The 14,719-nt window shown below is 41.4% G+C and overlaps 1 pseudogene; it reads right to left on the bottom strand.

Moving 5' to 3' along the window:
* Positions 1-2,883: 2,883 nt before the first annotated feature.
* Positions 2,884-9,052, bottom strand: LOC139463649 (uncharacterized; annotated as a pseudogene).
* Between the last annotated feature and the right edge of the window lie 5,667 nt (positions 9,053-14,719).

The raw sequence follows: 14,719 nt of genomic DNA on the forward strand, positions 1-14,719 counted from the left end.
TGAAAAACGTAAGACATATTACTCAAGTTCAAAATTAATCACATAAATTTTTTTCATGTGAAGATTATTCGATATTCAGCTTTTCTATTGGACGAGAGGTCGGTCACATGACCGCGAAACTGAAGATCGTAGGATCGTATGAACGACACAGTGTTTTACGAAGAAAAGCTACTAGTATAGAACTATCGACTCGATCTGACAGTCTCCAGAAATCTATGAACTTACCTTAGTATCTACTGACGCATCTTTACAATCACCTTTCAATGACCGGCCAATTAATCAATGATGACTAACACTTGAAATTGCCACAGGTTAACCAACAACTTTCGAAATCTCTCCCGTCACGTTTAATGTGTCAGCCATTTTGACGCCTTGTACTTGGGGTTAATGTATTACGACGTACTTTCATTGTAACTGACTTACAGACGTAGTTACTTACAGACCTTTCTCATCTAATGATGATAACATTTGAATATATTTGTTGTAAAAAAAATACAAAAGATGTCACTTTGAGCATACATAGGCTCATATCACCTCTTTTTGAGGAACTACATCATTCCGCTGTACAAGCAGTTGTTGTATGGCTGTCAGCGTAAACAAGAAGTCACAAGTTCTATAAGTACTGTGCATTGATCTACATTCTTCGATCAGAAATGACTTTCACTTTGTGTGAGTTCACTGGAGTATGAAACTTCAATGCGTGAGGGCCAAACATTGTATGAACAAACATTCATACAATATGTGCCCCTCACTCTATGAAGGTTCATACTCCAATGGACTCAAACAAAGTGAAAATCATTTTATGACTAGTTCAGATTAACTTTTACAAATGACATAGTTTGTTTTTTTAAAATGTTGATGAAATGACTCTATAGATACATAGTTAATTTCATCACAACCTGTTGCATATTTGTACTGCTGGACTCAACCAAGTCATTTCTTGGAAATCATTCTTTGTTGGGGGACAGGTTGTCGAAATAGTGGCCCTGCGTGAATTGAGCGACTGAAGATTTTTGTGACAGTGGTTGGTGTACGTTTTACTGAATTGTATATACTGGTATTTTGAGTTCATAATGTTTGATGAGATGTAGTGACAGTGCCTATATACAGTGTACCAGTGATAGACAAACATCTGACAATACTCCGATATTGAACGTATACATTTCTAATGTGGTATCGACAGCCACTGTTATATGCATCAATGCGTTGGCTATCGATGTTTTCATACGCAGGTATTGTGTGAAAAAAATGTGAAATGTGAAATTAAAGTTATCAATGGAACTGGATACCTGATTATATATGAATTATCTGAATCAGGACTGAATGATACAGAGTTGGAGGTTTTGATTCTCAAACATTGTAATTCTATTCGATCCATTATTAGGAATGAAACAATACATGTGATTCTGTTAGATCGCTAAGGCGACATACAATCTAAACATTGTACATGCGTGAACGAACTGTATTGTTCTACTAGCAGATCAGTGGGTGGTTAGAATGACATGGGTTTGATTAATATAAACATAATTGATTCTGGACCAGGCAATCCATTGATTGATATCACTAACAACGACTCACGTCGTTCTACCATGACACTGAAGAATGCATGATTCTGATTGGTTAAAAAGATTGATTCTGATTGGAGATCATTTTTGCTACGGAAACTTTTATAATAATATTAAGCCTTGTGAAATGTAGACTGATGCTGGAATATTGCTCGATATGAAGGGAAAGTTGACTATTTGAAAGTTGAAGTCATCCCTCTTGTCATACAGTCTTGTGGCGAGTGTTTCGTCATTACAAAGTCCTCTGTGCCGACAAATAGTCCAGGCAATGTAAGGCAAAATTAGGCTCAACTTAGAACAAATGGCAAAAGTAATGTAACTGTTTATTTTTAAGTTAAATGTACATATTATGTTATATCAAAAATATAAAAGTATAATCAGTGGATCATATTTTTATTTGAAGGTCAAACACATGCCCTCTCTGCTGAAATTGTTCACGATTTTGCTAGAGTTTTGAAGGCAACGTAACACTGCAGCGGTTATAATTCCTATGATACACGTTAGATTGTAATTTCAGCTTCATATTCAATGAATAAAGACTCAAATATAATAAAATATTGTTCGTTTTATTTATCTTGTTAAGAGTTACTTGGTGAATAATGACTTTTAATAGCTTTCATATTGCTATATATACCCAAACGCAAAAGAAACTCAAGTCGAGTATGCAGTATACATGTTATTCATTTTCAACAGTCAAGACAAGAAATACTAATAGGGCAAGATTTACAAAAATTTGACTGAAGATAGTTTAATGGATTAAAAGGCTGATGACAAATTTTATTTTTTTCAAATGTTAAGGGCTTACAAAGTTTCGGGTCAATACCCAAAATGTCAGTCAATACCTGGTGTGACCACCATTAGCATTGATCACTGCCACACATCTCCTGTACATTGAGTGGATCAGACGATTTGTGAAGGCCCTAGGGATCCTCCTGCACACATCCAAAGCACCTGTGCGTAGCTCATCGGCAGTTGTAGGGACTTGGGCGCACATTGTGCTGACGCCTTTGAACCTCATCCCACAAGTGTTCGATAGGGTTCAGATCAGGGCTGAGGGCTGGCCACGGTAGAACACGGATGTTGTGTTGTTGCAGAAAGGCCATGGTAGCTCTGGCAACGTGGGGACGAGTGTTGTCCTGCTGGAAACTGTGTTGTTGATCTTGTGCAAAAAATGGAACAACGTGGGGTCTGATCACTTGGTCGATATACCGCTCAACAATGACGCAGTGTCCCCGACCTTGACCAACATTCAGAAAGCACATGGGTCCAAGTCTCGCATTAAGTCCAATCCCTGCCCATATCATGACGCTAGGTCTACTCAATGGATCCCTTTCCACAACCTTTCTGTCAGCGAAACGATCACCTCGGCGCCGCCAAATTCTGACTTTTCCGTCTGCATAGGAGACACAAAAGCGACTTTCATCAGAGAAGATGACACGCCTCCATTCACGATGAAGCCAACTGTGATGACCCTGTGCCCAATGAAGATGTGCTTGTCGATGCCGTGGTTGGAGAACAGGACGAGGTGATGGTCGGGGACATCTAAGGTTATTGGAACGGAGACGTCGGATCACAGTGTCCCGGCTAATGTGTTGATTATGTGTTCATATGGTCTGTCGAGCACTTTCACTTGCAGTTAGGAACGGATGTCGCTGGTGTTGACGCGTAATCTGCCGATCTTGTCGACGTTTGGTGACCCTAGGACGACCGCTCCGAAGAAGGTCACCTGTGGTCTGTGTATCGATGCAGGAGACGGTAAATTATGGTTATGGTTAACATTGAATTGACGGGCAACATCCTGGACACTCTCCAGCTTCCAAACGTCCGATAACCTGGTATTTCTGAATTTGAGTTAGGCGTGGCATTATTGACCAAGGAGTGATAGGTCCAAGAATCGGCCACAGTTTTAAACCCACTACAGTTCGTGACAGTTCGTGCATTGTCGATTTCGCGAGAAATGGGTGCATGATACCCACATATTCATTGAAATGGTGCGTTTTGGCGATTCGTTTTTTATGTTGCGTTTTTACTCGGGGCTTCCAAAATGCAACCAAAAATATTGATATCACCATCAGGCTTCACTACATGCTAAAACTCGTATCAATTTATGGTTCCGTGTTTGTTACCTATTTGTTTAAAACCACTTGCGTTTCTTTTGCGTGTGAGTATACATCATGTGATATAATGAACAAGATGTGCAAGACCATGGAAAACCTTAAGTTTACCGTATTGACACATTAAACAAACACAAATGATTATAAGAAATAGAAATAAAATTGTCATTAAAACATGAGGTGATACTTTCATTCATATAAAAATAATCTAATGCGGAAGGTCTTAACAATGCAGATATCAGAATTTTGATTATGGCTTCGAATATATGTTTGGGTCCATACCGTCAGGATAAGCACAGTTGCACTCATGGTTGGTTGGTTGGTTTGTTGTTTAACGCCGCACTCAGCTATATTCCAGCTATATGACGGCGGTCTGTAAATAACCGAGTCTGGACCAGACAATCCAGTGATTAATATCATGAGCATCGATCCACGCAATTGGGATCGATAACATGCATGAACCAAGTCAGCGAGCCTGACCACCCGATCCCGTTAATCGCCTTTTACGGCAAGTATGGGTTGCTGAAGACGTATTCTACCCCGGCACTCATGGTTAGATGGAATGTCTTTCTGGCGTTGGCTTTCCACCCTATTGGTTGATCAAATGTTAAACTGGGGTTTATTGCAGTTGTACTTCTTTGCATGTAATGACACAAAGAGTAGTGTCTAGTATATGCATGTCAAATCATTTGGTTTGATTGGTTGGTTGGTTGGTTGTTTAACGCCGCACTCAGCAATATTCCAGCTATATGACGGCGGTCTGTAAATAATCGTGTCTGGACCAGACAATACAGTGATTGATATCATGAGCATCGATCCCTGCAATTGGGATCGATGACATGCATCAACCAACGTAATAGGTGCTATTTTTGTCGTAAGAGGCGACTAAGCATCGGGTGGTCAGGCTCGCTGACTTGGTTGATGCACATCATCGATGCTCATAACGTTGATCACGGAATTGTCTGGTCCAGATTCGATTATTTACTGCAGACCGCCGGTATATAGCTCAATTGGTTGGTTGGTTTGTTGTTTAACGCCGCACTCAGCAATGTTCCAGCTATATAACGGCGGTCTGTAAATAATCGAGTCTGGACCAGACAATCCAGAGACTGACATCATGAACATCGATCCACGCAATTCGAATCGATGACCTGCATCAACAAAGTCAGCGAGCCTAACCACCCGATCCCGTTAGTCGCCTTTTACGGCAAGCATGGGTTGCTTAAGACCTATTCTACCCCGGATCTTCAGGGGTCTTATATATAGCTGTAATGTGTGTGTGAGCTGAGATGTGTGTGTGAGCTGAGAACGGCGTTAAACATTAAACCATCAAACACAATACTACATGCATGGTGAGTGCAAATGTCCTTCTAAAAGAACTCGACCCGTGAAGGTCCGGGTAGAGAATAGGTTTTCAGGCACCTATATGCTTGTGTTTGAAGACGACTAACATGATCGGGTGGTCAGGCTCGCTGGCAGATTGATGCATGTCGCATCCGAATTGTGTAAATCGATGCAAATGCTGTCAATCACTGAATTGTATAGTCTACACTCAATTATTTACAGACCGCCGCCATATAGCTGGAATGTCGCTGAGTGCGGCGTTAAAATTCACTTTCTTCTTTGAAACAAAATGAAATTTTAGAATTAGTAAACATCACTGTTTGAAAATATACTTATAGAATAACCCACGCAGCATTTCCAGATATGGCAGACCATACAGATAGTTTGCAGTATTAAAATGTACTTAAGATTCAAATAATGTTAAAAATTCTGTTCCCTTTTAAAATGTTTCACGGTTGATTTAGTAATGATGATTTAGACAATGCAATCATGTTTGATTTCCATTTAGAACAGCTGGTACACCATCACCATGAAGTAAACTCTTACCATAAACTGACTTGGTTGATGCATGTCATCGATCCCAATTGCGTGGATCGATGCTACTGGATTGTCTGGTCCAGACTCGATTATTTACAGACCGCCGTCATATAGCTGGAATATAGCTGAGTGCGGCGTAAAACAACGAACCAACCAACCAACCAACATAAACTGATTATTTGTAACAAATGTTATGCAGGATGTTAGTATTTAGCCCAAATTTCACGGCAGCAACGCACATAAAATCTGAAGGATTTTTTAAAAGAACTAGAGCGGAGGCGGGCATTACCGACGATGTGGCATTCACCGATGGATTTAAAAATCCCATCTCAAACGTGTTATACATACACATTTACCCATCATAAATGCGCATGTCATAAGTTAGTATATTTTCTCTGCCGGAATGAACCTTCGATTGTCAAAATGAACGTGCTATCAATCCATAACAATCGATGTGCGACACGGCCTCCTTGAACTGTAACCCACTACAAAGAAAACATGGCCACACTGCATATTGTGGTAATAGAGTTGATCGAAAACACATTTGAGAGAACTCGTCGACCATATGCACTATGTTTTTATTTGCATAGGGTTCCCCCTTACCATATCGGTAATACCCGCCTCCGCTCTTGATTGTATTGTATCTTACATATCCTTGCGTAAAATAAGTTCGATCACATATGTAATTCCGTACTAGCGTAAAACAAAGAAAACAAAAGCCCTATATAGCTACTTAATTACTGTTTATTAGCGTCAATTTGGACAAAGTTCCATTAAAATCCACTGTCAGATCGCTCTATGTTTGAAGTCAACAAACATGACCTAGAAACAACGTCACACAAGTTCGGTCACCTGAATGGTTGGCTCGCTCTCCCGCAAACTATGTTTGTTTGTTTACTTGTTGATTAACGCCGCATTCAGCAATATTCCAGCTATTTGACGGCACCAGAATTCAGAGTTTCTTCTATCCAGGTCATCGATCCTAATTACGTGGATCGATGCTCGTGATATTAATCACTGGATTGTCTGGTTCAGACTCGTTTATTTAGACCGCCGTCATGTAGCTTGAATATTGCGGAGTGCGGCGTTAAACAACAAACCATCCAACCAATCGAACTACAGGCTGGTACAGAAATCCAATAACGAAGGTGTACCCAATGCTGACAGGTTGGATGAGTACATTGACTAGGGTAAATTTCTGAATAACAGTTGCCAATTGCCTGTGGCTCACGTTTCATAATCTACCTCTCTGTCGCTGTCTAACAGGATCGGGTGGTCAGGCTCGCTGACTTGGTTGAAGTGGCTCGATGCTCATGGTATCAATCACTGGATTGTCTGGTATAGCCTTGATTATTTACATACCGGCGTCATATAGCTGGAATATTGCTGGATGCGGCGTTAAACAACAAACCAACCAGCCAACTCTGTCGCTGTCAGAAGACAGAAGACCAATCCAAAAGATCGCTATAGAAAGATAGCATGTACTGATATAGGATAGATACTGGAGAATTATCCACCGCTTTGCTTGTTGACGGTCGGGGCGATACCTGGATGAATTTCTTCTTTTTTGAAATTGGTTTGGAGCTCTAAGATGGAGATGATTAAGTTTTCCTCTTGGGTACATATGTCTTTGCCTGATGTGAAACTCTTTTTATCTTAAATAGAAGACTCAGTTACAGGCTTACCTCCATCAACGTACGGCACTGAAAACGATTCTTTTCTTGGTAGGCACCGGCTGCTTTCTTTGTCTTCAAAGAAAGTTGAAACATCTGTCAGCGAACTAGTTTCATCGTCGTCATCTTTTTCGCCATTCGACAATTAAGCTTGTTTTAAGGCTGAGTTGGTTTTGGGAGTAGTTGACTTGTCCAATGGATAGATTCCACATTTCCGGAAAGAAGTAGTGAGTGAGAGATTTTAGGCCTTGCATGCTACTTCACAAATCGAGTGTATGTCAATTGATTGGTTGGTTTGTTGTTTGAAGCACACTCCGCAATGTTCCAGCTAAGATGGCGGTCTGTAAAATAATCTAGTCTGGACCAAACAATCCAGTGATTGACATCATGAGCATCAATCCACGCATTTGGGATCGATAGCATGCATCAATTGGCCCTTAACCGAGTCAGCGAGTCTGACCACCCGATCGTGTTAGTTGCCTCTTACGACAGGCACATAGTCGCCTTTTATGGCAAGCATGGGTTACTAAAGACCTATACTAGCCCGGATCTTCACGGGCTTCTCCGCATGAACTTGGACGAAGGTTGTTGCAAACTTTAGAGTAAGGTCCAAAACAACCATCATCCATCGGTTGTAAATCATGTGAAATATGAGCTGGATGCACTAACTGAACAACATTAATTTCACATGCCCAGTTAATAAGTAGAATGGAAATATGGGACTTGTGACCGTCGTTCAAGACCAACAACGGAAACTCTTCAGAACTAACGGGATCGGGTGGTCAGTATCGCTGACTTTGTTGATGCATGTAGAATAGGTCTACAGCAACCCATGCTTGCCGTAAATGTCGCCTATGCTTGTCGTAAAAGGCGACTAACGGGATCGGGTGGTCAGGCTCGCTGACTTGGTTGATACATGTCATCGATCCCAATTGCGTGGATCGATGCTCATAATGTCAATCACTGGATTGTCTGGTCCAGACTCGATTATTTACAGACCGCCGTCATATAGCTGGAATATTGCTGAGAGCGGCGTTACACTAACAAACCAAACCAAACCTCTTCAGAAGCGGCGACAGCGTGTTTCTTTAAGAGATGGTAGATAATGCTGGAATACTTCAATGTTTGACCATACCGTCTCCGTAACCGTCCCAATCGAGCCTGGTGTATAACTTGACAAAAGGTCCTCTCGCATTCTTTGAGCATTAAAGACGAAAAACGGGGGGATAGAATTTCCTGGCGCAGAACCACATCCGATGACAGTTGTACTTGACCTCGGTGCTAACAGCAGCATATGGTACTTGTTGATTTGGAACTATGGAAGGTGGAACGTGATTTTCAACAAGTCCCTTTTCATCTACATTATAGATTCTCTGTGGACTGTCATCCCGACCTTTAGTTCTTCAAAATGCTTCCGAATTCATCAAAGTATTGTGTAATAGTTTCTTCGGATGTTGCTTTGGCTCTTTGAAGTTCTAAAGATCGGGGCTTCTTAACTCAAAGATAAGGCCACCTCTTCACAAAACTGTATAAAACCAATGCATGGAAAGATACGGATCGGATCACCTTTACTTCTTTTCCCAAAACGGATTGCAAGATCAGTGGCAATAGCGGTAACCTCACCCCTGGAATAACATCATATCCAAAATTAGCCATGACGTCGATGTGGTCAACTCACAACTTTTCTCCCTGAAGTGAAAGAAGAGGCTCCCTTCCAGTTGATCCGATCATGTAAAGTCGAAAACGGGACACAAAATGTCCTAGAAGCTCTCCTTAAAGCCAGCCCATCAATAACAGGTGAGGTGAAATGGGGTTTCATGTCGCGTCCAAGATTATTGCACTTATATAGCGACGTGCATGCACTCCGGGGTAGAAGCAACCCATGCTTGCCGTAAAAGGTGACTATGCTTGTCGTAAAATGCGACTAACTTGGTTGATACATGTCATCGATTCCAATTGCGTGGATCGATGCTCATGATGTTAGTCACTGGATTGTCTGGTCCAGACTCGATTGTTTACAGACCGCCGTCATATAGCTGTAATATTGCTGAGTGCGGCGTTAAACAAACAAACCAACCAACCAACAGACTGTTATTGCACTCAGCATTATTACAGCTATGTGACGGCTGTCTGTAAATAAACGAGTCTGGACCAGACAATCCAGTGATTGACATCATAAACAACGATCCACGCAGTTAGGACCGATGATATGCATCAACCAAGTCAGCGAGCCTGACCACCCGATCCCGTTAGTCGCCTTTCACGGCAAGCATGGGTTGCTTAAGACCTATTCCACACGGGTCGGTCCGCTCGGAGTCAGTGTTTTGTGGACCCGTGAAGATTCCGGGGTAGAATAGGTCTTTAGCAACCCATATTTGCCGTAAAAGGCGACTAACGGGATAGGATGGTCAGGCTCGCTGACTTGGTTGATGTATGTCATCGATCCCAATTGCGTGGATCGATGCTCATGCTGTCAATCACTGGATTGTCTGGTCTGGTCGGGTCCATAAGAACAGGTATCAACCTATGTTGATTGATCTCATGTAAGCCACATATCACCATAAGCATCCATACCGTATGTTGGATTTGTCTTGAGGGATATAGCAGCACCTTCCCAGTTTCTGCTCTTAGGATAGAAGACACTCCATTTCTCTTGTCCAGTCTTGGTGTGTACATTATGCCGACTGCCATTCTCATTGAAGTGGAGTGCTGACATCAGCAACCTGTTCCAGTATTCTTATCGTCACAAATTGATTGTAATTACATCATTGATTGTTGTATATATCATGATGTACACACAATATGGTGATGGTATATAATAACATTGTCAAGACTTTCTGATGTCAAGCCTGTGGGAACTATATGCTCCAATTGTCTGGAGTCTACTGCCAGACGCAGCCTACACATTGCAATTACTACAATGCCAGACTTTACCATTGTCTCTGTGTAGGATTCTGCAATCATTAACTCCTCTATAAATTTGAGTCAAGCTGGCTATGAGTTCGCTGAAGATAAGTCTCCAAGCAAATGTTTCCTTGGAAATATCTTTCATGACATAGTTTTATTTTTATTTTATTTTCAAGCGTCACAGTACGTACATTGCCTTCATTCCATTGTAATGATACTGGTAAAATTTGGGAGCAAAGTGGCATATCACGCTATGGAATCCTTCAAGATGTGATGTCTGCCCATGGGGTGACAGTTTAGCCACATCTTTAAGAAGATATTTGGACTTAAGGATACATTTAATCTCCTTGTGACCTGGTGTACCCGGAGAACATAATATATTAGTAAAATATAAATATTTTTGACATTTGTATACTTATCCTGCATTACTTCTTAATGCATCTACTGGGGTTTTCTGACAGAGAGACGAACTGTGTGAGATCCATCTGCTGAAGAAAAGTTGTTCCAAACAGTAGAGGCAGCACCCTCCACAGTCGGCAGGTGACCCGGAAGTTAAGATGTCACATCAAAACACGTAACTGCTTGAAATGTAACATCTGAAACGTCGTGGGGAGGCAGTGTAGTGAAGGGAGAGCACTTAGACGTCGTAATGCAGGATAAGTTTACAAATGTAAAATATATTTAGATTTTACGAATTCTTTTTAACTTATCCTGCATTACTCCGGATTGCATCTTTATCAGACGGCATGGCAGGTGGGCCTACCTTCAGATGTGATCCTTAAGAAACCCTCATCAAGGTCCAATGAAGCCGCACCTCATACAAGTGATGACCGGAACATCTACGGCCATTGCTGTCGAAGGAAACGAGAGTCGATTTAAAAATGAGAACCATGATAGGTGACCGAAATAGAATGAGGCGGGTCGCCAAAGACTAGAACTGACCTTTCAGGGTGTGCTGCGCAAGTAAAGAAGGAACTCATGCAGGAACTGCGGTGGCGCTGTCATCGGATCCTGGTGTTTGTCTGAGCAGAGGGCCTGGATCGAGCACCATTTATCATTTTACAGTCCCTGTGCAGAGGCTTGGCTGCTCTAGCCGAATAGTTCTTGGCTCCTAATGCTTTCTGCAGATGTGCTAAGCGTGCAGACGAAACTGTGCGGGGTTCGGATGTGGTAACAGGCTGTGTGGGTGGAACCCTGAGGAAGTCAAATGCCACAGTGGCTGGATTCGGCACCGGTGAAATGTAAGACGACATGCAGCTGTCATTTCTGAGATGTGGCGAACAGATCGATGTTTGGGGTGTCAATCGTTTGTGAGATCCTGGTGAAAACTTCTGGGTAGATTGTTGTAAGAGGCCACTAACGGTCAGGCTCGCTTGGTTGATGCATGTCATCAATCCAAACTGCGTGGATCGATGGTCATGATATCAATCACTGGATTCTCTGGTCCATACTCGATTATCTACAGACCGCCGTCATATAGCTGTAATATTGCTGGGTGCAGCGTTAAACAACAAACCAAATCTCATACTGTGTGACACGGTCACATGTTTCTGGTGTACACAGGACAGCGACAGTAATCAGGATGTAATCAGGCTCTTCTGAGTACCCATTGACCTGACTGAGGGCATCAGAGTCGGGCATGACTTGCTTTGACACTACACATTTGAAAGATATGGTACAAACATTCACTGGTTTATGATCTATGTCAATCACAAAAATTCAACAATATCACATTATCAATTAACTATATGTTAGTTATTAGTGTATAAGTGCGTCAAAGTTCTGTATTTATTCAAAACTGAACCAAAGACGTGTACAGAGAGTATGTACGTATTTTCAGAACTATGAGAATGATCAGTTAATGCTAAATCAGTCTAATCATGCTAAATGACTTCCGTGTAGTTTGTTTTGTTGTCGCTAAATAACTTACGGAAATGAGATGGTTTGTGTCAGTTCCTGCATCTGCTGACCTATTAGAGCGACGTATGAGTAAGTTGATTCACTGTTATTGCTTGTGAACGACTGTAAATTAAAAACAAAAAAAACAATCGATGAAGTTCGTTACGTAAACATTACTTACCACATAAATGTCAACCATCAAAATCACAAAACCGGACAGAAAACTGTAGTACTGCGATCAGCTGATCACCGAATATCGACGTCAACGTGAAACCAGGAAGTGAACAGGTGAACGACAGACAGACATGTTAATTCAGTAAAAGGCCAATGGCCCAAAATACAGACATGTGAGCATGACATTTACAGGGCACAGAATTTATCATTAATTATTTTGTGACGAAATATAAGAATTTATAAACTAGAAATAATGTTTGCTCATTATAATTACTAAGAATATTTATTACATGAGAATTACTGTAATGAGTAGGCATAGGAAGATTAAGAGGGTATTTTTGTCTTAGGGCAGAATATAAATTACAATTAAAGAGTACATGGAATTCATCCTCAATGACATTAACTCCCTTACCACTACAAAAGTTACAGAATCTGAGTGAACGGTCTGTTTTACTATATCTGCCAGTTTCTAAAGCTATTTTAAAATTTGAACATCTGAATTTAGTAAAAACAATTCTTAAATGGGTAGGGGGTGGACATGACAAGGTGAACGAGACGAACGTCTAACATGTCTAATTATCTAGTGAAACTATGAACTTCATTCCTGCGTTAAACAGCTACCTTATAAGCTACCGTGTTTAGATTTTATCAGATATTTCATTCATCAAACGTACCTGAAATGCTACGACTTTACGACGTTTGTTTACAAAAGCACTCCAGTCAGGGTCTTGATGGGACTGCTGTCCCTTGATCCCGTTTCCAAATCAGGATGGTACAGCATCCGGGCGCAATTGCTTCCGATCAGTCGAACAACTGGAAGGTATTGCTCGCGAAACACGTCAGTAAGTGTCAAAGTGAGCATCACAAACGCGAGATTCACCCAACGGACCGTTCCATCCATCATTGTGAATCTTACAGTACTTTTTTCAATTGTTGTCTTCTCGGTGTCAATTTTGGGAAACGAAAATATTATTAACAAATTTTAGAATATTTTTTCTTTTTGTTGCAATTTGAACAGTGAGGAACCGAACAGTACACCATTTTCAAATCTGCGCATCTGAGACGCTAGAATCAGACACATGTACCTCCACCACGTGAAGCGGCTCTAATAAAGCATGATGACGTCATAATGTGTATCAATTGGCACCAATGACGTCATATTGCAAGGGGCATAAGCCATGGTGTTTTATAATATGCAAAGAGAACATTTGGTAAATGTCAAAAATATAAATCGTTTTAATGCATAGAAATATGTTAATGAATTTTTATACTTTTTGTCAACGACACTACTAGGTTAACACTTTTAATGTGGAAAAAGTACCCCAAAAATAAGTTCATTTTCGTCATTTTTGACCTTTCAACAAATAAAATATACGAACTCAAGGCTAATGGTCCAGTCAGAAGCAATGCTGGACAGTTGTTTAACTGATATTCTATTTATGTCATACGTCTGCATATAGTTTTCGCAAAAACATCCAGTAGTGTATATTGTAAATTGAGTGAGTGAGTTGGGTTTAACGCCGCTTTTAACAGTATTCCAGTTATATCGCGGCGTGTCAGCTTAATGTGGGAGGAAAGCCCGAAGTGATGCAGGTCTCAGACGTTTACCACTTCGCTGAAACCCACGAGCACGGGTATGGTGCTGACAAACCTAGAAACATAATCGGGGCGAACCGGGATTCAAACCCACGATCATAGGTTTCTGGCTTGCCCAAGAGACCCAACTCAGCGAATCGCGGCGCCTTCGCCGACTGGGCCACCCGTGCCCCCTATTGTAAATTGTGATGTCATTGTATTTATTCCATCTATTTCCTGACTAGGCATCTCTCTCTCTCTCTCTCTCTCTCTCTCTCTCTCTCTCTCTCTCTCGGAAAAACTTCTCTCCATTATCCGCTGAGAGAGTGAGTGAGTGAGATTGGTTTTACGCCGCTTTTAGCAATATTCCAGCAATATCACGGGTGGGGACACCAGAAATGGGCTTCACACATTGTACCCATGTCGGGATTCGAACCCGGGTCTTGGGCGTGACGAGCGAACGCTTTAACCACTAGGCTACCCGACCGCCCCCCGCTGAGAGATATTCCTTTGGGCGTAAAGGGTAACACAGCCATGAAACATGTATGGAATTCGCAGCTGCTTCAGATGCTGTGTTTACGTTTGTAAATATTGATTAAAATAACATTTCTATTGTAAATAAGGGGCGGTCGGATAGCCTAGTGGTTAAAGCGTTCGCTCGTCACGCCGAAGACCCGGATTCGATTCCCGACATGGGTACAATGTTTGAAGCATATATCTGGTGTCCCCCGCCGTGATATTGCTGGAATATTGCTAAAAGCGGCGTATTCACTCACACTATTGTAAATAATTACAGATATTAGCTTCTACTCACACAGTCAATACAACACTCCCTTATGGGTCGTTCAGTGTGCTTTTGACAAACATGTGCGTCGATAATCGACACAGCGTTTGTTCATAGGAATCTTAAATAAATAAGGCGCACCAGTCC

Source organism: Haliotis cracherodii, unplaced genomic scaffold, assembly GCF_022045235.1.
Source record: "Haliotis cracherodii isolate W230 unplaced genomic scaffold, xgHalCrac1.p SCAF_16, whole genome shotgun sequence".
Taxonomy (NCBI): domain Eukaryota; kingdom Metazoa; phylum Mollusca; class Gastropoda; order Lepetellida; family Haliotidae; genus Haliotis; species Haliotis cracherodii.